The sequence below is a fragment of the Macaca fascicularis genome, chromosome 10 (genome assembly GCF_037993035.2).
Source record: "Macaca fascicularis isolate 582-1 chromosome 10, T2T-MFA8v1.1".
NCBI lineage: Eukaryota > Metazoa > Chordata > Mammalia > Primates > Cercopithecidae > Macaca > Macaca fascicularis.
Genome location: NC_088384.1, coordinates 87506641 through 87526078, shown reverse-complemented (window position 1 = coordinate 87526078; position 19438 = coordinate 87506641). Strand labels below are relative to the sequence as shown.

The following is a 19438-nucleotide window of genomic DNA, read 5'->3' as shown; positions in this document are numbered from 1 at the left end:
TACATTTGTATAAATAATGCTTAAAAAAAAAAAAGAAAAGGAGTATTTCCCCACTCATTTTATGAGGCCAGCATAACCTGACTAAAACCTGGATAGTACAGAATTAGGAAAGCCAATCTCTCTTAGAAACATAGATGTGGAAATCTTAGATGGAACACTGGCACAGCAAGTCCAGAAATATGTAAAATGTCAATACTTTGTGACTAAGTTGGGTTTATCCTAGGAATGCAAGTTGGATTTAAAATTAGAAAATCAGTTCTGTGTCTCAGTTCCCCTGGCTAGGAAAAGGGATTCCCTTTCCCCTTGCACTTCCCAGGTGAGGCGATGCCTCGCCCTGCTTCAGCTCTCGCTGGTCGGGCTGCAGCAGCTGACCAGCACCGATTGTCCGGCACTGCCTAGTTAGATGAACCCAGTACCTCAGTTGAAAATATATACCCAAAGGATTATAAATCATGCTGCTATAAAGACACATGCACACGTATGTTTATTGTGGCACTATTCACAATAGCAAAGACTTGGAATCAACCCAAATGTCCATCAGTGACAGACTGGATTAAGAAAATGTGGCACATATACACCATGGAATACTATGCAGCCATAAAAAAGGATGAGTTTGTGTCCTTTGTAGGGACATGGATGCAGCTGGAAACCATCATTCTTAGCAAACTATCACAAGAACAGAAAACCAAACACCACATGTTCTCACTCATAGGTAGGAACTGAACAATGAGATCACTTGGACTCGGGTAGGGGAACATCACACACCGGGGCCTATCATGGGGAGGGAGGAGTGGGGAGGGATTGCATTGGGAGTTATACCTGATGTAAATGACGAGTTGATGAGTGCTGACGAGTTGATGGGTGCAGCACAGCAACATGGCACAAGTATACATATGTAACAAACCTGCACGTTATGCACATGTACCCTAGAACTTAAAGTATAATAATAATAAAAAATAAATTAAAAAAAAGAAAAAAAATTAGAAAATCAGTTAATATAATTTGCCAAATTAATACTTTCTGGTTAAAAATAAAAAACAATGTTAATAGCATTTAAAATTTTAATTTAATTTAATTTAATTTTTCTTGAGACAGAGTTCCACTCTGTCGCCTAGGCTGGAGTGCAGTGCTGTGATCTTGGCTCACTGCAACCTTTGCCTCCCAGGTTCAAGTGATTCTCCTGCCTCAGCCTCCTGAATAGCTGGGATTACAGGTGCCCACCACCACCACGCCCGGCTAATTTTTCTCGGCCTCCCAAAGTGCTGGGATTACAGGCATGAGCCACTGAGTTCAGTCGTTAATAGCTTTATTTATTTATTTATTTATTTATTTATTTATTTATTTGAGATGGAGTCTTGCTCTGTCTCCCAGGCTGGAGTGCAGTGGCCTGATCTCGGTTCACTGCAAGCTCTGCCTCCTGGGTTCATGCCATTCTCCTGCCTCAGCCTCCTGAGTAGCTGGGACTACAGGCGCCTGCCACCACGCCCGGCTAATTTTTTTTTTTTTGTATTTTTAGTAGAGACGGGGTTTCGTCGGGGTTTCGTCGTGTTAGCCAGGATGGTCTCGATCTCCTGACCTGGTGATCCACCCACCTCGGCCTCCCAAAGTGCTGGGATTACAGGCGTGAGCCACCGCGCCCGGCCAATAGCATTTTTAAACATCAGAAATTAAAATAAAATACAATTTATAAAGGCACATCATTGACTTTTGGGTAAAAACAGTGGATTGAATACAAATATTTTTAGTTATTCACTCCCCAAACCTCACTTAAGCGACAGCAACTATAGCAACATTTTTAAAAAAGTCATAAACCAATAAATATGAGGAGATAATAGAGGACACAACAATTTAGAAGCTAGAAGGCAGCTGGATGAGCTGGAAATGAGTAAGCAGTCTAAAGAAAACTGAATTAAAGCTGGAAGTGGGGAAAACAAAGGACCAACCCAATTTAAACCACAAAATAAATAAGAGCTCAGAATCTAGTGGCACCATAAACATCTGGAAATAGGGGGAAATGTGGAGGAGTTAAAATAAGGAGGTGTGGTTGAAATAGTATTTAAGAATCAAATCCTTAGATACTCTATTCCTTCTCCTTTTCATGCAGCCAGCCATCACTCTGTACTTAATACTATACTACCCCAATCCTGAAAAAAAGACTTCAAGCTTTTCTATAGCAAGGGTGAAACAGGCCCTCTGAACTTGCAGATTCCAAGCATAACTGAAGATAAACTTAGTAAGCAGAAAATGGGAGGATTAGCTGAAGCATGTATATTGGTTGCTGAGAAACTATTTAGCCCCCAGGCTTCATTCTCCACTTAACTCTCAGAATTCCCAGCAGGAGATTAGTAGAGAAGTAGAAAAGAGTCTAAAAAAACTGACACCGGCATTTCTCCACTAAATGACCCAGTCAAATCACCTTACTGTCAATGTCACAATTGGTAAGCCCCATTCATGTGCTTAATCAGCATTTTAATCTCTCATTCTTAAAAATTAACAAATATCTGCCAGGTGCAGTGACTTATGCCTGTAATTCCAGCATTTTGGGAGGCCGAGGCCAGCAGATTACTTGAGGCAAGGAGTTTGAGACCAGCCTGGCCACAATGGCAAAACTCTGTCGCTACTAAAAATACAAAAATTAGCCGGGCATAATGGCGGACAACTATAATTTCAGCTACTCAAGAGGCTGAGGCAGGAGAATCACTTGAACCTGGGAGATGGAGGTTGCAGTGAGCCAAGATTGCACCACTGTACTCCAGCCTGGGTGACAGTGAGACTCTGTCTCAAAAAGCAAAGCAAAACAAAACAAACAAACAAAGGAACCACAAATATTGCCACTAAAGTATCTATTATGAAAATTAGATACCAAAACCAAACAGAACAAAATCATTCATTGAGTTTCTAATAAGCTTTGCAGTGGCCCACTTTTATATATAAGTACATAATTAAGGATCATTAGCCATATGATCATTGATGAGAGGCAAACGTCTTATGTAAAACAGATCAACCATCCAATCAACAAAAAGTTACAGGAAATAGATTATGCAGAGAGGAAAACATTATTAAAAGCCTCAAGAGAACTTAGAGATGATGCTACCACCATGAAACAAGAAAAGGATACTATAAAAAGGAAAAGTAAGGGAATAAATAAGAACTCTTAGAAATAAAAATATAATAGCAGAAAAGGAAAATAAAGATTAATAGAAAAGCTGGAAGACAAATTTGATAAAAATTTTTGAGAAGCTAAAGGAAAAAAGCCAAATGGATGGAAATCAGGAGAGAAAATATATAAAATTAGAGAATCAGTCCAGAGAGCCCAATATCTGAAAAATAAGAATTCTAGAAACAGGGAACAAAAAATAAAATGAAGAAGAAGATATTACTAAAAATTATTTAAACACAGACAAAAATACGAATAGACAGTCCACAAAAAAAGGTAAAAAAGGGCGTTAAACATATGAAAACATGTTCAGTTTCACTCATAATAAGAATAAAAAAAAATCTGTTGTGGGTTGAATTGTGTCTTTCCCAAAATATATGTTCTAGTCCTAACACCAAGTGCCTATGAATGTGACTTATCTGGAAATAGGATATTTGCAGATGTAGTGAAGTTAAGATGAAGTCATGCTGGGTAAGGGTGAAGCTCTAATCCAGTGGCTGGTGTCCTTATAAGAAAAAAGAAATTTCAGCCGAGCGTAGTGGCTCACGCCTGTAATCCCAACACTTTGGGAGGCCGAGGCGGGTGGATCATTTGAGGTCAGGAGTCTGAGACCAGCCTGGTCAACAGCGTGAAACCCCGTCTCTACTAAAAATACAAAAATTAGCCGGGTGTGGTGGCAGGTGCCTGTAATCCCAGCTACTTGGGAGGCTGAGACAGAATTGTTTGAACTCTGGAGGTGGAGGTTGCAGTGAGCTGAGATCTCACCACTGCACTACAGCCTGGGCAACAGAGTGAGACCCTGTCTCAAAAAAAAAAGGAAAAAAAAGAGAAATTTGGACAGAGACACACAGGGAGAATGCTGTATGACCACAGAAGCAGAGACTGGAGTTACGCCGCTACAAGCCAATGATCATTAGCAATCACCATGATCATTAGCAATCACCATGGACTAGGAGAGAAGCATGGAACAGTTTTTCCCTCTGTGCCCTAAAGAGGAAGCAACACTGCCAACACTTTGATTTTGGACTTCTGACCTCCAGAACTGTGAGATAATTTTTTTTTTATTACTTTAAGCCATTAAATTTGTTATGGCAAGTATACTTTGTTATGGCAGTGTTAGGAAACTAACACTTCATGGTAACAAATTTATTATGACAAAGGCATTAGTATATCTTTAGATGCTCACGATGCAATGAACAAGAGTGTTGTTGTTTCTGTTCAAATAGAAACACCTATACCCTTGCTCTTTCCCTATTTCTGAGGAAAGAAAAATCTACCATAGGCTATTTAGGCAGGCAGATTCTTAATGCATTCTCTTGCCTCTTTTTGGACACTGAGTTTACCTCTGAGCAATGAAAAAGAAACAAAATGTATTGGGTGTCCCATCCCATCTAACCTCATCTCCAACTACAGTCAAATAAGTCATTGGGAAGAAGGCATTTCTGTTGCATCTTTAAGTCTTGAATAAATATTGGAAAAAGATACATTAAGAGTTAATGTTGACTGATGCAACAAAGCAGGCCCCTATCATGCTCTGGACAACATAGGAATCCCTAAGGCTGAATATCTTTGTGGTCTGGACAGCGTCAAGATTCTATGAAACCAACTGGAAGGAGAGATTCTGGGCTACCGATGGGAATGGCACTGAGGGACCATCTACACTTTGTCCAGAAGCATATCCAGGCTGGGGTACCTTTATCTGGGTCTCCACCACATCCTAGTTGAAGGTGCTGGTGTTGTCAAAGGTAGGATCTGCCAGGGGCCACACATGAACTGGGGGAAGGCGTGACAGCCCCTGTAGCACCTAAGATGACAATAAACCCAAAGGACTCACTGATAGGTAGGCTGGCCTTTGCCACAGACATGGGAGAGCCAGCTCCTGAGACTCTTCCTGTGGTATCCTGAGGCTTCCTATTCAGGATCCCACAGATGAACCCTACCGTTTGTTCTGGACATTGTATTCTGGGCAAAAGTGAAAAGACAAGGATAGCCATTTGTTGAGAAACTAAGTCCTTGATCCTATGAAACTCTGGGATTATCATTATAAAAAAAGAGCTTCTTGTCAATCTGATAGGTGAAGAATGATAGCTTGATGTCACTTTAATTTGTTGTTATTGTTTTTAATTCCTGATGAGATTTGGCCCTTTGATGCCTAAGGAGTTTTGGTCCACCATGAACAGGTTGTGATGTCTGAGATGTGCCAGAGGTACACAGACAGAACAAGGTCTTCCCTGCTCTTTCATCAGTATCTAATGGTTCTCATGTCTAAAACAGCCTGGTGTGATGCCCTTGAAGGGCTCTAGGGAGAATAATAAGCTTTTATGATAACCAGAGCAAAGTTTAGTGCTTTGACTACACAAGAAGCAGGCCCAAAGAAGGGCTGTGTTTTGCAAGGACCATATAGCATATTGGGTGTAGGTATCAGGGGAAAGAGGCCTCTGATCCCAGTGTGTAAAGAGAATTGGAGTCTGATGAGGGCAGCCCTGAGAATCTTAAGTTGTAAACCCAATGAGTGTTGCCTAGGTGGGGGATGAAAACCTAGTGTTCTAGGCATTCCATTTTTTGTGCCTTTTCAGCACCTAAAGAACCATAGTATATGAGGATTGAGTTGATCCCTACAGCCCATCTGCCCCAATCTGCTCATTGGTGAGATTAAAGCCCAGAGAGGGGAAGTGACTCTCCCAAGGTCACACAGCCACTAACTGGCACAGCCAGGACAAGGAGCTGAATATTTCAGCTTGTCTTCTCTCACCTTCCATGCCAAAATGCTTCCTGAAACTGAGGATTTTAGGCACTGGGGCTTCCTCTCTTAGATAGGAAATAATCCAATAGACACATTCTCCTAAGATACGAATGATCGTCCTTTCTTCTTTACTCCTCAGCTCTCAAACTGGGAATTGCATTTGAAAAAAGGAGCTTGCTTAATTTACATTAGAACCATGATAATGGTGGATTTCTAAACCGGAGAATATGGGACTTTGTAGGGCATAGTAAAGACTGTGGATTTTTTTTTTCTAGTTGTGATGTGGAGTCTTGGAGGATTTTTAACCTGAGTTATAACAAGGGCTGACATATATTTTAAAAAGTATCCTTCTGGGTGTTGTATGATTTATTCTTGCTGGTCCCTAAAAGATGATGGTGGACAAAGGGAGGTGTGTGAGCTCGGGGTGTGGGGGCCACACTGGGTGCGGGGGTGTTGGGATGGTGGCTGAGCATGAAAAAGACAGGCTGTCCTAGAGCGAACTGTACCCGTGGGCAGCTAATGGCACGTGTGAGTGACACAATTCCCAACTGATTAGAGGCAGCAGAGAGTCCTGAGCTCGCCTCCATTTCCTGCCACTTCACCAGAGCTGAGACTACTCTGTGGGCTACTTGAAGTCATGAAGCCTTTTTTGGTAACTTTGGCTGTGCTGCTGCTCTTCTTCCAAGTCACTGCAGGTAACCTAAACCTCTTCAGGGGAGGGTCTGGGAGTAGACAGTGAGTCTTGGTCAGGGCACACCAGGGCCTGGGAGGATGGGCTGACAGGGAGTAATGTGAAATATTAATTGTCTGGAGGAAGAGGAAAGAGTCTCCAGATCCTGGTTTAGAACATGACTCACCATTTTCAAGTTCTGTAATGCCCCCAGCAATCTACTTGGTGCCTATGAGTTTCAGTTTATTCCTTTCTCAATTTAAAATAATAAATTAGGTCGAGGGATCAACATTGGAGACCCTGAAATTTTGATGTAAAACAAACGTAGCTTTTTAAATTTTCTGTAATTCGTTTGAATGTTTCCCATCCTGCTGGTAGGAAAAGTGAGAGTTAGGGCACAGGGATGTACGTAACTTCAGAAGACAATTGTATTCATCTTTTTTGATTTAAAAGAGCCTCTCAGATTAGCTCATTCTGCTTTAAAATGTTCAGTCTTTCAGCATTTCTGCTTTCATCCTGCCCCCTTCTTCTTCTCAGGATGGCAGCTGGATTTAGGGGATAGTGGACATGTCATTGCTTAGTTAAATAACTCGTTCGTTCAGTAAATATTGTTGAGTGGATTCTGTGTGCCAGGCACAGGTGCTGGAGATAGAGCAATGAATCAACCAACCAACCAACCAACCAACCAACCAACCAACCAACCAAACAAACAAAATCTCCATCTTCTTGGAGCTTATGATTCTATTGGAGGAGGGAATGAGCAGGGTAAGCAGGGGATAGCAAGTATCAGGGGATGTGAGTTTGGAGCTTAAAAAGGGGTATTAAGGAAATGCCTCACTGAGAAGGTGACATTCAAATGAAGACTCGAAGGAAGTGAGGGGTGAACCATACAGATATGTTGGGAAGAACCTTCATTTATAAGCTGAATTCCTTATCAAAGAGGCATTTTCCCTCATCTATTTGGTTACCTCGGGGTTTAGAGAGTTCAGAGAGGAAGGCAGGATAAATGCTTGAGTTTATCTTTGCTTAATCAGTTTGAGAGATAATGAATTAGTTTTCTATCAGCCTCTGAGGTTGAGCCATTAGGTTTTCTTAAATATTATTTATTTTGAACTGATGATTCTAAGCAATGAGTTCAATCTATTACAATTATTATCGCTATAGAAGTACAAATTGTCCTAATCTTGGCCAATAAGAGTCTCTTTAATTTGGCTCATTAGTCTTTTAGATATATCCCTATCAGTCTTTGATGGCTTTCTTGGTATCTGGTACTACAGAATGTTTCAAGATCATCTTGTAATTTACTGCCCAATAACTGGAATCCACCATATCTCCAAGAAGTCCTGTTTTTTAAAAAAAAGTTTACAGGGAGATAGTATTTTAAGATTACAACATAGGTACTAGGGATACTAATTTCTACTAGTTAGTCATTGTTTCTAAACTTTCTTAGTGACCAGAGCTGGAAAAATTTCAGTCTATTTATCCATCTGTCAATCATCTATTTATTTTATCTATTTAAATATAAAATACTTGTGAGTTCATATTGGCATTTTCAATTCAAATTCAGAACTCAAATTCAGAATCAACTTTTATATACATCAGTATTTTCTTTTCTATACTGAGAATTCTGGTTCTCAAGGTCACAGGGGATGATAGAATTAGAATATCCCATGATTACTCATTTGATTGATCTCTCATTACATATACAATAGTCGTAGTAAAATAATATCAATCCTACCATAATGTCATGATTACCCAAACTAGTTAAGATGTCTGCATATGCTGTCACCATTATTCTCTTATTTTTATGTTGTACTGTATTTATATTGTCAGAACATATAGCCATTACGTACTTCACTCCCTCTTTTAAAATCCTCATTTTGGTTCTACAAGTATCTTTATATTTAATATTTAGTTCTGTATCAATGCTCCTCTCATTTGCTTGTCTACAGCTCTTTTTCTAGTAGATTCTTTAGAAAGGGCTCATGGGTTTCACTGGATATTTCCTGAGTTTCAATATGGTGATAGACTATAACACCACCCTAGATATCTAGAGGGAATGCCTCCTTCTTCTACAGCCCCCTTCTTCTGTCTGGCCCTCTGTTAGTCTTCTCAATCCAGGACCCATTTCTGCTCATAACTGATATCAGGTCCTTTCTTTTTTCTTTTTGCAGTAGGCAGCATTGAAAAATGTTGGAATTTTCGTGGCTCCTGCCGTGACGAATGCCTGAAGAACGAAAAGGTCTATGTTTTCTGCATGAGTGGTAAATTGTGCTGTTTGAAGCCCAAGGACCAACCACATTTACCACAGCGTACAAAGAATTAGTGCTTTAAAGTCTGAGGCCACGAAAATGAAGATAAACTTGCCCTGACTCTGATGTCAGTAGATTCCTGAGCTTTATTAAAACATCTTTGGCTGACTTCTGTGTTTGTCTCTTAGTATACCTAATCAAGCTCAAGCAGAAAATGTGTGGGTAAAGTTGTATATACGTGAGAGGAAACTGGACCTACTATGTGCTAGGTATTTTGGTTACTTTCCTTTTTATTTATTTATTTTTGTTTTAGTGATGGAGTCTCAGTCTGTCACCCAGGCTGGAGTGTAGTAGCATGATCATGAATCACAGCAGTCTTGAACTCCTGGGCTCAAGCAGTCCTCCTGACTCAGCCTCCGGAATAGCTGGGACTAATGCCTGGCTAATTTTGTTTTCTATGTAGAGATGAAGTCTTGCTTTGTTGCCCACACTGGTCTCAAACTTCTGGCCTCAACCTTTCCTCCTGCCTCCGTCTCTCGAAGTGCTGGGATTATAGGCGGGAGCCACCACACGCAGAGCTTTTCCTTTTTTATGAAAAAGGAAATCTCATCTATTCCTTAATTTTTTAAGTGGTTTTATTGAGGTATAACTGATAAATAAAAATTATGTATATTTAAGGTATGCAACATGATGATTTGATATGCAAATACATTGTGAAATGATTACCACAGTCAAGTTAATTAATGCATCCATCACCTCACATGGTTACCAATTTTTTTTTTTTTTTACAGTGTGTTGAAACACTTAAGATCTACTGTCTTAGTAACTCTCAAGTATACTGTATAGTATTGTTAACTGTAGTCACTAGTGTGGTTTGGACATTTTTATTCCCTCCAAAATTCATGTTGAAACACAATGCCCAATGCAACAGTATTAAGAGGTATGATCTTTAGGAGGTGATTGGGTCAGGAGGGCTCCACCCTCATGAAAGGAATTCGGTGAGCTTTTAAAAGGGCTTGACAGAAGGAGTTTGCCCCTTTTCACCCCGTGTGTCCCTTTCCCCCATGTGAGGACGCAGCGTTCCTACCCTCTGGGAGATAATGCAACAAGGAACCATCTTGGAACCAGAGAAACTGGGCCCTCACGAGCCGTGATCTTGGGCTTCCCAGTTTCCAGAATTGTGAGAGATAAATTTCTCTTCTTTATAAGTCATTCAGCCTCAGGTATTTTGCTACAGTAGCACAAATGATCCCAGACAATTACCATGCATAACAGTTGATCTCCAGCACTTACTCATCTTACAACGGAAAGTTTGTATCCTTTGACTAACATCTCCTCATTTCCCACATCTCTCAGCCCCTGGAAACCATCATTTTATTATCTGTGTCTGCAAATTCAACGTTTTTAGATTCTACATATAAGTGAGATCATGCATTATTTGTCATTTGATAATTGGCTTATTTCCCTTAAGATAATGTCCCCTAGGTTCATCTGTGTTATCATAAATGGCAGGATTTTCTTTTTTTATGGCTGAATAATACTTCATTGTATAATATACTATATTTTCTTTATCCATCCATCCATAAACAGGCATTTAGGTTGATTCCGTATCTTGGCTAGTATGAATAATACTGCAATGAGCGTGGGAGTGCAGGTATTCCTTCAACATACTGAATTCATTTCCTTTGGATATCTACCCATGTATTTGTCTGTTCTCACTGTGCTATAAAGAAATACCTGAGACTCGGTAATTTATAAACAAAAGAGGTTTAATTGACTCACAGTTCTGCATGGCTGGAGAGGCCTCAGGAAGCTTACAATCACGGCAGAAGGTGAAGGGGAAGCAAGGCACATCTTCCATGGCAGCAGTTAAGAGAGAGGTCACCGGGGGACTGCCAAACACTTTCAAAAACCATCAGATCGTGTGCGAACTCACTCATTATCACGAGAACAGCATGGGGGAAACTGCCCCCACAATCCAGTCACCTCCCACCAAGTCCTTCCCTTGACATGTGGGGATTACAATTCAAGATGAGATTTGGGTGGCGACACAGAGTCAAACTATATCAACCCAGGATTCATATAGTAATTATATTTTTATTTTTTTGAGGAACTTTCATACGGTTTTCCTTAATGGCTGCACTAATTTACATTCCTACCAATAGTATGCCAGTGTTCTTTTTTCTTCATATCCTCGCCAACACTTGTTATCTATCATCTTTTTGATAATAGCCATTCTAACAGGTGTAAAATCATATCCTGTGGCTTTAATTTGCATTTCCCTGATGATTTGTGATGTTGATGATTTTTTTTCATATACTGGTGGGACATTCATATGTCTTCTTTTAAGAAATGTCTATTCAGGTCCTTTGCCTATTTTAAAATCAAGTTATTTATTTTCTAATTATTGAGTTATATGAGTTTCCTTATATATTTTGGATATTAACGTCTTATCAGATGTTTGAATCGCAAATATTTTCTTCCATCCTGTAGGTTGTCTCCTCACTCTGTTGATTTCCTTGACTGTGCAGAAGCTTTTTAGTTTGATGTAATCCCATTTGTCTATTTTTTCCTTTGTTGCTTGTGCTGTTGGGATCATATCCAAAATATCATTGCTCAGACGAATGTCATGGAGATTTTTCTCCTTGTTTTCTTCTAGTAGTTTCACTGTTTCAGGTCTTATGTTTAAGTCTTATATCCATTTTGAGTTGATTTTTGTATATGGTGTGAGATAAGGGTCTAACTTCATTCTTCTGCATGTGGATATCCAGTTGTTGCAACATCATTTATTGAAGAGATATCCTTTCCCTTTTGTGTGTTCTTGGCACCATTGTTGAAAATCAATTGACTGTAAATGCATGGATTTATCTCTGGACTCTCTATTCAGTCCCATTGGTCTGTGTGTCTGTTTTTATGCCAGTACCATGCTGTTTTTATTACTATCCTGCAACTTTACTAAATTCCTTATTTTTTGATGCTATTGTAAGTGGGATTGCTTTTAAATATCTTTTTGTTTTTTCTTTTGAGACGGAGTTTCGCTCATCACCCAGGCTGGAATGCAATGGCATGATCTTGGCTCACTGCAACCTCCACCTCCCAAGTTCAAGTGGTTCTCCTGCCTCAGCCTCCCAAGTAGCTGGGATTACAGGCTCCCGCCACCATGCCCCGCTAATTATTTTGCTTTTTTTTTTTTTTTTTTAGTAGAGACAGGGTTTCACCATGTTGTTCAGGCTGGTCTCAAACTCCTGACCTCAGGTGATCCAAAGTGCTGGGATTACAGGCGTGAGCCACCATGCCTGGCCTGTTTTTAAATATCTTTTTAAGATAGTTCATTACTCATTGAATCCTTTCAATCAATCCAATAAGTAGTTATTGTCATCACTTTTATTTATGAATGGGGAAACCAAGGGTCAGATTGGTGAAGTAATTTACCTAATGCTATGATACTCATATAACTAACAAGAGGAGGTACTGGAATTAAATACTAGTATACACGACCCAAAGGAGACGGTAGAAGATATAAGCTTGCAAATAACTCCTTGCTCCTAGACCATTGCTGATATAAATGGAAATGTCTATTGTATTTATTTGAATTTCTTAAATGAAAATCTGGGAGTGGATAGTGTTACAAAGGGGTCTTAGGTTGGGCACGGTGGCTCACGTCTGTAATCCCAGCACTTTGGGAGGCTGAGGTGGGCAGATCATGAGGTCAGGAGATTGAGACCATCCTGGCTAACACAGTGAAACCCCGTCTCTACTAAAAAAAAAAAAAAAAAAAAAATAATTAGCCAGGCGTGGTGGCGGGCGTCTGTAGTCCCAGCTACTTGGGAGGCTGAGGCAGGAGAATGGTGCAAACCTGGAAGGCAGAGGTTGCAGTGAGCCAAGATTGTGCCACTGCACTCCAGCCTGGGTGACAGAGCGAGACTCCGTCTCAAAACAAAAACAAAAACAAAGGGGTCTTAATTTCTGGGATTGTTACAGAAGTTGAGCAGTTAAGCAGGAAAATTAACTTTATCCACAGGTCTAATTTTTACTCCATTGCTTTCTCTCTGTATTTGTTATTTTAATTTTCATATTTAGTTTAAATGTTTATCAAAACCATACATCCACATAGTTTTAAAAATTGACTTTGAATAAGAGACTATAATAGTATATAATAGTATCACATAAGACTATAATAAAATATAGGAGTCATCTGTCTCCCTTTCCTCATTTCTTGCTTTTCAAAAAACTACTTTCACATCTTTTGTTTTTTTCCTTTGGATTTCACTTCCATGTCTTCCGTCATTATTTACCAATATGCTTATATGGTTACTTCTTAATGTTTTAGTTTTAAGCACTTTCCATTGGATTTCTGCTATGGAAAATGAGGATTTAGCTGTCTGCCATCTGCTCTGAATATGTTCAGAACCTTTAGGTATTTTATCAATTTTGTCTTCCTGGAGACTTTTCTCCTTGGGCATTTAGACCTGCTTCACTCTGAACTGGTTGATGTTACACCTGGTGACCTGATGTTATCCTAGATCTCTATTTGTGTCATCCTGTGGATTCTTTTCGACTTTCTCCTGAGATCAATGCCTTGCTTTTTGGATCCTAGATCTTTCTTGATTTACTCTTATTTGGACAGAGCACCTCCTGAGAGCTTCCTGAAAATGTCTGACTTCAATGTACTATCCTTATACTTGGTTAGTGGTTTGGTTGGTCACTCCAAATTGGAAATTATTTTACTTTAGACTTTCGAAGGCATTGCCTCATTGTCTTTTCCAATATCTAGTGTTACCCATGTTGGGCAAATTCTTAGGAAGGAATTCAAGAGTGAGCGGTGGTAGAAGAAACCAGTTTTATGGAGGTGGTGGCAGCGTTACAGCTCGGTGTGGGCTCCTGCAGAACAGGGCTACCCCACAGGCAGTGTGTTGAGAGTAGCAGCTCAGGGGCACCTCTGCAGTCATATTTATATCCATTTTTAATTCCATGCAAATTAAGGGATGGGTTATCTAGGAATTTTTAGAAAAGGGGTGGTAACTTCCGGGTGTTGCCATGGCAATGGTAAACTGTCATGACATTGGTGGGTGAGTCTTATGAAAAGGTGCTTTTGGTGTTTCAGCCAGTCTTCTATCTAGAGTTGAGTCCTGCCTCCTACCTCTTTACTGTGGAGAATCTGAAGCCATTAGGGTTCTTCTCTTTGTCTGTGGCCTGTTATTTCTCTCTGAAAGCTCTTAAGGTCTTCTCTCTAGGGTTTTGACGTTTCATGTTGATGTGCCTAAATTTATTCTTATCCTTTTTTTGAGACGGAGTTTTGCTCTTGTCGCCCAGGCTGTAGTGCAATGGCATGATCTCGGCTCACTGCAACCTCCTTCTTTGGGATTTAAGCAATTCTCCTGCCTCAGCCTCCCGAGTAGCTGGGATTACAGACATCTGCCACCAAGTCTGGCTAATTTTTGTATTTTTAGTAGAGACGGGGTCTCACCATGTTGGCCAGGTTGGTCTTGAACTCCTGACCTCAGGTGATCGGCCCGCCTCAGCCTCCCAAAGTGCTGGGATTACAGGCATGAGTCACCGCCCCTGGCTGTTGTGCCTAAATTTCATGTAGGATTACTGAAATCAATTTTTCTGAGCACTCGGTGAGCCCTGCCAACCTGCAAACTCATGTCTTTCAATTTTAGGACAATCTTCCTTTACTTATTTCTTTGATAATTTCCTGGTCTTTGTTTTTCCTGTTCCCTATTTGTGGTCTGCTTATTTTTCAAATGTTGGACTCCTTGATTGATTCACTGGTTTTCTTATATTTTCTCTACTGCTTTTATTTTATCTCTGTCATTTTATTATAATTTCTGGAAATTTCATCTTTGTACTTTTAATTTCTAAGTTTTTATCATTACTCATTTTTCTTCTTTCTTTCTTTTTGAGACAGAGTCTGGCTGTGTTGTCCAGGCTGGAGTACAAGGGTGTGACCTTGGCTCACTGCAACCTCTACCTCCCGGGTTCAAGCAATTCTTCTGCCTCAGCATCCCGAGTACCTGAGATTACAGGCACGCACCACCACGCCTGGCTAATTTTTATATTGTTAGTACAGACGGTGTTTCACCATGTTGCCCAGGCTGGTCTTGAACTCCTGACCTCAAGTGATCTGCCTGCTTCGGTCTCCCAAAGTGCTAGGATTACAGGTGTGAGCCACTGCACCCGGCCTTCTTCTTTCTTTTCTAATGTGAAGGGAGGCCTATATACACAAGCTACTGGCCTTATCCTTCTTAAAACACCCCCTTTCAGGTTTTTGCTTGAGATCAGTCTCCCTGCTTTAAGAAAGGGAGAGGATTCAGATAAACAGCGTATACTGAGAGGCCTCACCAGTATAAGAGAATATGCTGCTCTACTTTGTAGGGAGAGGAAACTTGGATAATGAGCCTAGAAAAAAAAAAGACCAAATAGGACCATGATAGCTGTCTTCAAGCATTTGACATGGAATTGTTTTTGGACTTATTCTCTGGAACTGTTAAAGGTCAGAATTAGGAATAATAGGTAGATGTTACAGAAAGGTAAATTCTGGCTTAATTGATATAATCTCCTAAAAATTAGAGGGGTCCAGTGATGGAATGCATTATCTTGACATGTATTGATTTTTCCATTGCTGGAAGAGCTTTAAGAGAGAAGGCAAGGGTTGTTTAGAGGGCATTCTTGCTTTTCATACATATCAGATGCAACAACTTCTAAGGTCTGAATTCTGAGACTCTATGCTCAAAATCTTAAAGAAAAAATGGCTCTGTATTTCCAAAACCAAGGTTTTTCAAATAAATTTTTAAAGGAGAAAACTTTTTAAAACCAAAAACTTACATGAAACTCAATGTATCAAACAGATAAAAATGGAGCTGCTCAGTTTAAAGTGGGAAGAATGCTGGGCGCAGTGGCTCATGCCTGTAATAGGCCTTTGGGAGGCTGAAGTGGGTGAATCACTTGAGGTCAGGTGTTCGAGACCAGCCTGGCTAACACGGTGGAACCCCGTCTCTACTAAAAACACAAAAATTAACTGGGCATGGTGGCGCACACCTGTAGTCCCAGATACTTGGGGTGCTGAGGCAGGAGAATTGCTTGAACCCTGGAGGTGGAGGTTGCAGTGAGCCGAGATCGTGCTCCCAAAGTGCTGGGATTACAGGTGTGAGCTACTGCACCTGGCCTCCAGAACTTATTCATCTTGTTTAACAGAAACTTTCTGCTCATTGGTTAGTAATTCCTAATTTCCCTCACTCCCCAGCTCCTAACAATCATCATGCCACTCTTTAGACTCTGTCTAAAAACAAACAAACAAACAAAAAAAAGTGGGAAGAAGGGCTCAGATCTCTGCCTTTTCAACTTCCCTCAGTTCCCTGATTTTGACCTGAGAACCAAGTCTAAGTATTTTACATTTGCATTCAAAGACTATAAAAATCTTATTTCTATGCAATTTCCCACATTATATGGTACAGGAGCTGGCAGCTGCAGGAAGGCAGTATCTTCGTTATTTCCAGATGGTTTGCAAGTGTTCCTGCCACCACTCCTCAGTTCACACTGCTCCCTTGCCTGGAGTACTCTTTTACACCCTCTCCTTCTCCACCATTTCTCTGAAACCTATTCTCCTTCAAGCCTTGGGGAAGGGGAAAGTCCTCCATGAACCCCTCCCTGAATGCCCTGGCCCTTGGGTGGTTGTTCCCATGCTCTGTTCTACTGTAATATATATATATATATATTTATTTTGATTAGACATAGCCCACTTTGCAGTATTTTTATGTATATGGCCATTCTGCCTGACCACTGTGATGATATATTTGGTAGTCATTAAGACTGTTCATCGCGAAACTGTTCATCGTGAAACTCTGTCTCTAATAAAAAAAAAAAATTAGCCAGGCATGGTGGCTGGTGCCTGTGATCTCACCTACTCAGGAGGCTGAGGCATGAGAATCGCTTGAACCTGGGAGGTGGAGGTTACAGTGGGCTGAGATGGTACCACTGCACTCCAGCCTGGGGGATAGAGCGAGACTCTGTCTCCAAGAAAACAACAACAACAACAAAAAAACTGTTCTTCAAATATTCTGGCTTTCTGAGTTTTTCAAAGATTTTGTTTTATTGTAGTAAGAACACTTAACGTGTTGAGATCTGTTTTAACAATTTTTTTTGTGTTCATTATTATTGACTCTAGGTACAATGTAATACAGCAGATTTCTAAAACTTTAAACATTTAAAAAAATTTTTCGAGACAGGGTCTCACTCTGTCACCCAGGCTGGAGTGCAGTGGCACAATCACGGCTCACTGCAGCCTCCAAGTTTTAGACTCAAGAGATCCTCTCCCATCTCAGCACCACCTCCCCACTTTCCCTGAGTAGCTGGGACTACAAATGCATGCCACTATGCCCAGCTAATTTTTTATTTTTAATAGAAACAAGGTCTTGCTATGTTGCTTAAGCTGGTTTGAACTCTTGGCCTCAAGGGATCCTCCTGTCTCAGCCTCCCAAAGTGCTGGGATTACAGGTATGAGCTACTGCACCTGGGCTCTAGAACTTATTCATCTTGTTTAACAGAAACTTTCTGCTCATTGATTAGTAATTCCTAATTTCCCTCACTTCCCAGCTCCTAACAATCATCATGCCACTCTTTGTTGATATAAGTTTGACTGTTTTAGACACCTCATGTAACTGGAATAATGCGGCATTTGTCTTTCGGTGACTGGTTTATTTCACTTAGCATAATGCCCTCAAGGCTCATTCATGTCATCACATATTGCAGAATTCCCTTATTTTTAAAGGCCGAATAGTATTCTGCTGTGTGTATACACCACATTTTTAAAAATCCATTCATTTTTTAATGGACATTTAGCTTGCTTCCATATCTTGGCTATGGTCAATAATGTCAATGAATGTGGGTATGCAGATATCTCTTTGAGATACTGATTCAGTTTATTTGGATATATGTCCAGAAATGGAATGGCTGGGTCATATAGTAGTTCTATCTTTCTTTCTTTTTTTTCTTTTCTTTGAGATGGAGTTTCGTTCTTGTTGCCCAGGCTGGAGGGCAGTGGGTGATCTCAGCTCACCGCAACCTCCGTCTCCCAGGTTCAAGCAATTCTCCTGCCTCAGCCTCATGAGTTGCTGGGATTACAGGTGTGTGCCACCACGGCCGGCTAATTTTGTATTTTTAGTAGAGGTGGAGTTTCTCCATGTTGGTCAGGCTGGTCTCGAACTCCTGACCTCAGGTGATCTGCCCGCCTCAGCCTCCCAAAGTGTTGGAATTACAGGTGTGAGCCACCACACCCGGCCTATCTTTCATTTTTTGAAGATCCTCCATACCATTTTCCATAGTGGCCACACCATTTTACATTCCCACACAACGTGTGCAAGGGTTCCATTTTCTCCACAGCCTTGCCCACAATTGTCTTTTGTTGTTTCGATAATTCTGGCTTTCTGCATTCTAAGCCCATTGTAGGATTGTACTTTTGGCCCCCTTGTGGTTGGATGGAGCCATGTCACTGTTGTAGCCAGCGAGTTATGAAGTGGTTATATTTTACTTCCAAGGCCAGGGCATATACTGGCCAGTTGAAGACTCTCTAGAGCTCTCTTTTCCTCTGCCATAGTGATCAGCACCAAATGAGTGGCTACTCAGTCAGCCTGGGCTCCACACTCAGATATGGGGCAGTGTCTCCAGCCAGCCTTCAGTGGATATGCAGCATGTATGGGGAATGGACAAACAGACCTTTGTTCTTAGAAGCTACCAAGATTCTTCTTTTTTTCGTTACTGCGGCATACGCTAGTTTATCCTAACAGAGCTGGCTGTTAAGAGGTCAGGATCCTTACTGCTTTGAATTCCTGGTGCTCAGGAGAGTGCTCTGCATGTAATCGGTTCTTAATCAAGATTTGATTTATTGGCCGGGCGCGGTGGCTCAAGCCTGTAATCTCAGCACTTTGGGAGGCCGAGACGGGCGGATCACGAGGTCAGGAGATCCAGACCATCCTGGCTAACACAGTGAAACCCCGTCTCTACTAAAAATACAAAAAAACTTAGCCGGGCGAGGTGGCAGGCACCTGTAGTCCCAGCTACTCGGGAGGCTGAGGCAGGAGAATGGCGTGAACCCGGGAGGCGGAGCTTGCAGTGAGCTGAGATCCGGCCACTGCACTCCAGCCTGGGTGACAGAGCGAGACTCCGTCTCAAAAAAAAAAAAAAAAAAAAAAAAAAGATTTGATTTATTTAGAAAACACTTCTTGTGTATGCTTTTCAGGGATATGAAGCTCATTTAAAAATACTTGTTTTCCATTTTCCTCAATAAGTGGTAAGCATGTTAGGGACAGAAACCCTCTTGAACATTTCTGGCCTCACCTCCCAGCACCTTAGTCCTTAGTCCACAGGAAACTTAAAATGGCCTGGGTAGCTTTGGATGTGGAGTAGTTGAAGGCCCCTGAGGAGAGATGAGAAGCTGATCTGACATGAAGACAGCAGTGGTTGGTTACTGGACAAGAAGACAAACGAACGATTGAGGGAAACAGCAGCTTCTGAAAAGGTTTGGCAACAGTAAAGATAAGAGGCCAGTGAAGAGATCCTTGGAGGGACATGGAGAGCTGGGAAAAGGGATAAGCTTGGAAACATGTTCTGATAAAAAG

General features: G+C 40.9%; 1 protein-coding gene across 1 annotated transcript in view; it reads left to right on the top strand.

The window, feature by feature from the left end:
- DEFB124 (defensin beta 124) overlaps positions 1-8882 on the top strand; it is a 55208-nt gene extending 46326 nt beyond the window's left edge. The window contains exon 2 of the transcript XR_010578617.1: positions 8745-8882. The gene's annotated coding sequence lies outside the window, so the exon portion shown is untranslated. The remainder of the gene's footprint in view (positions 1-8744) is intronic.
- Positions 8883-19438: the final 10556 nt, after the last annotated feature.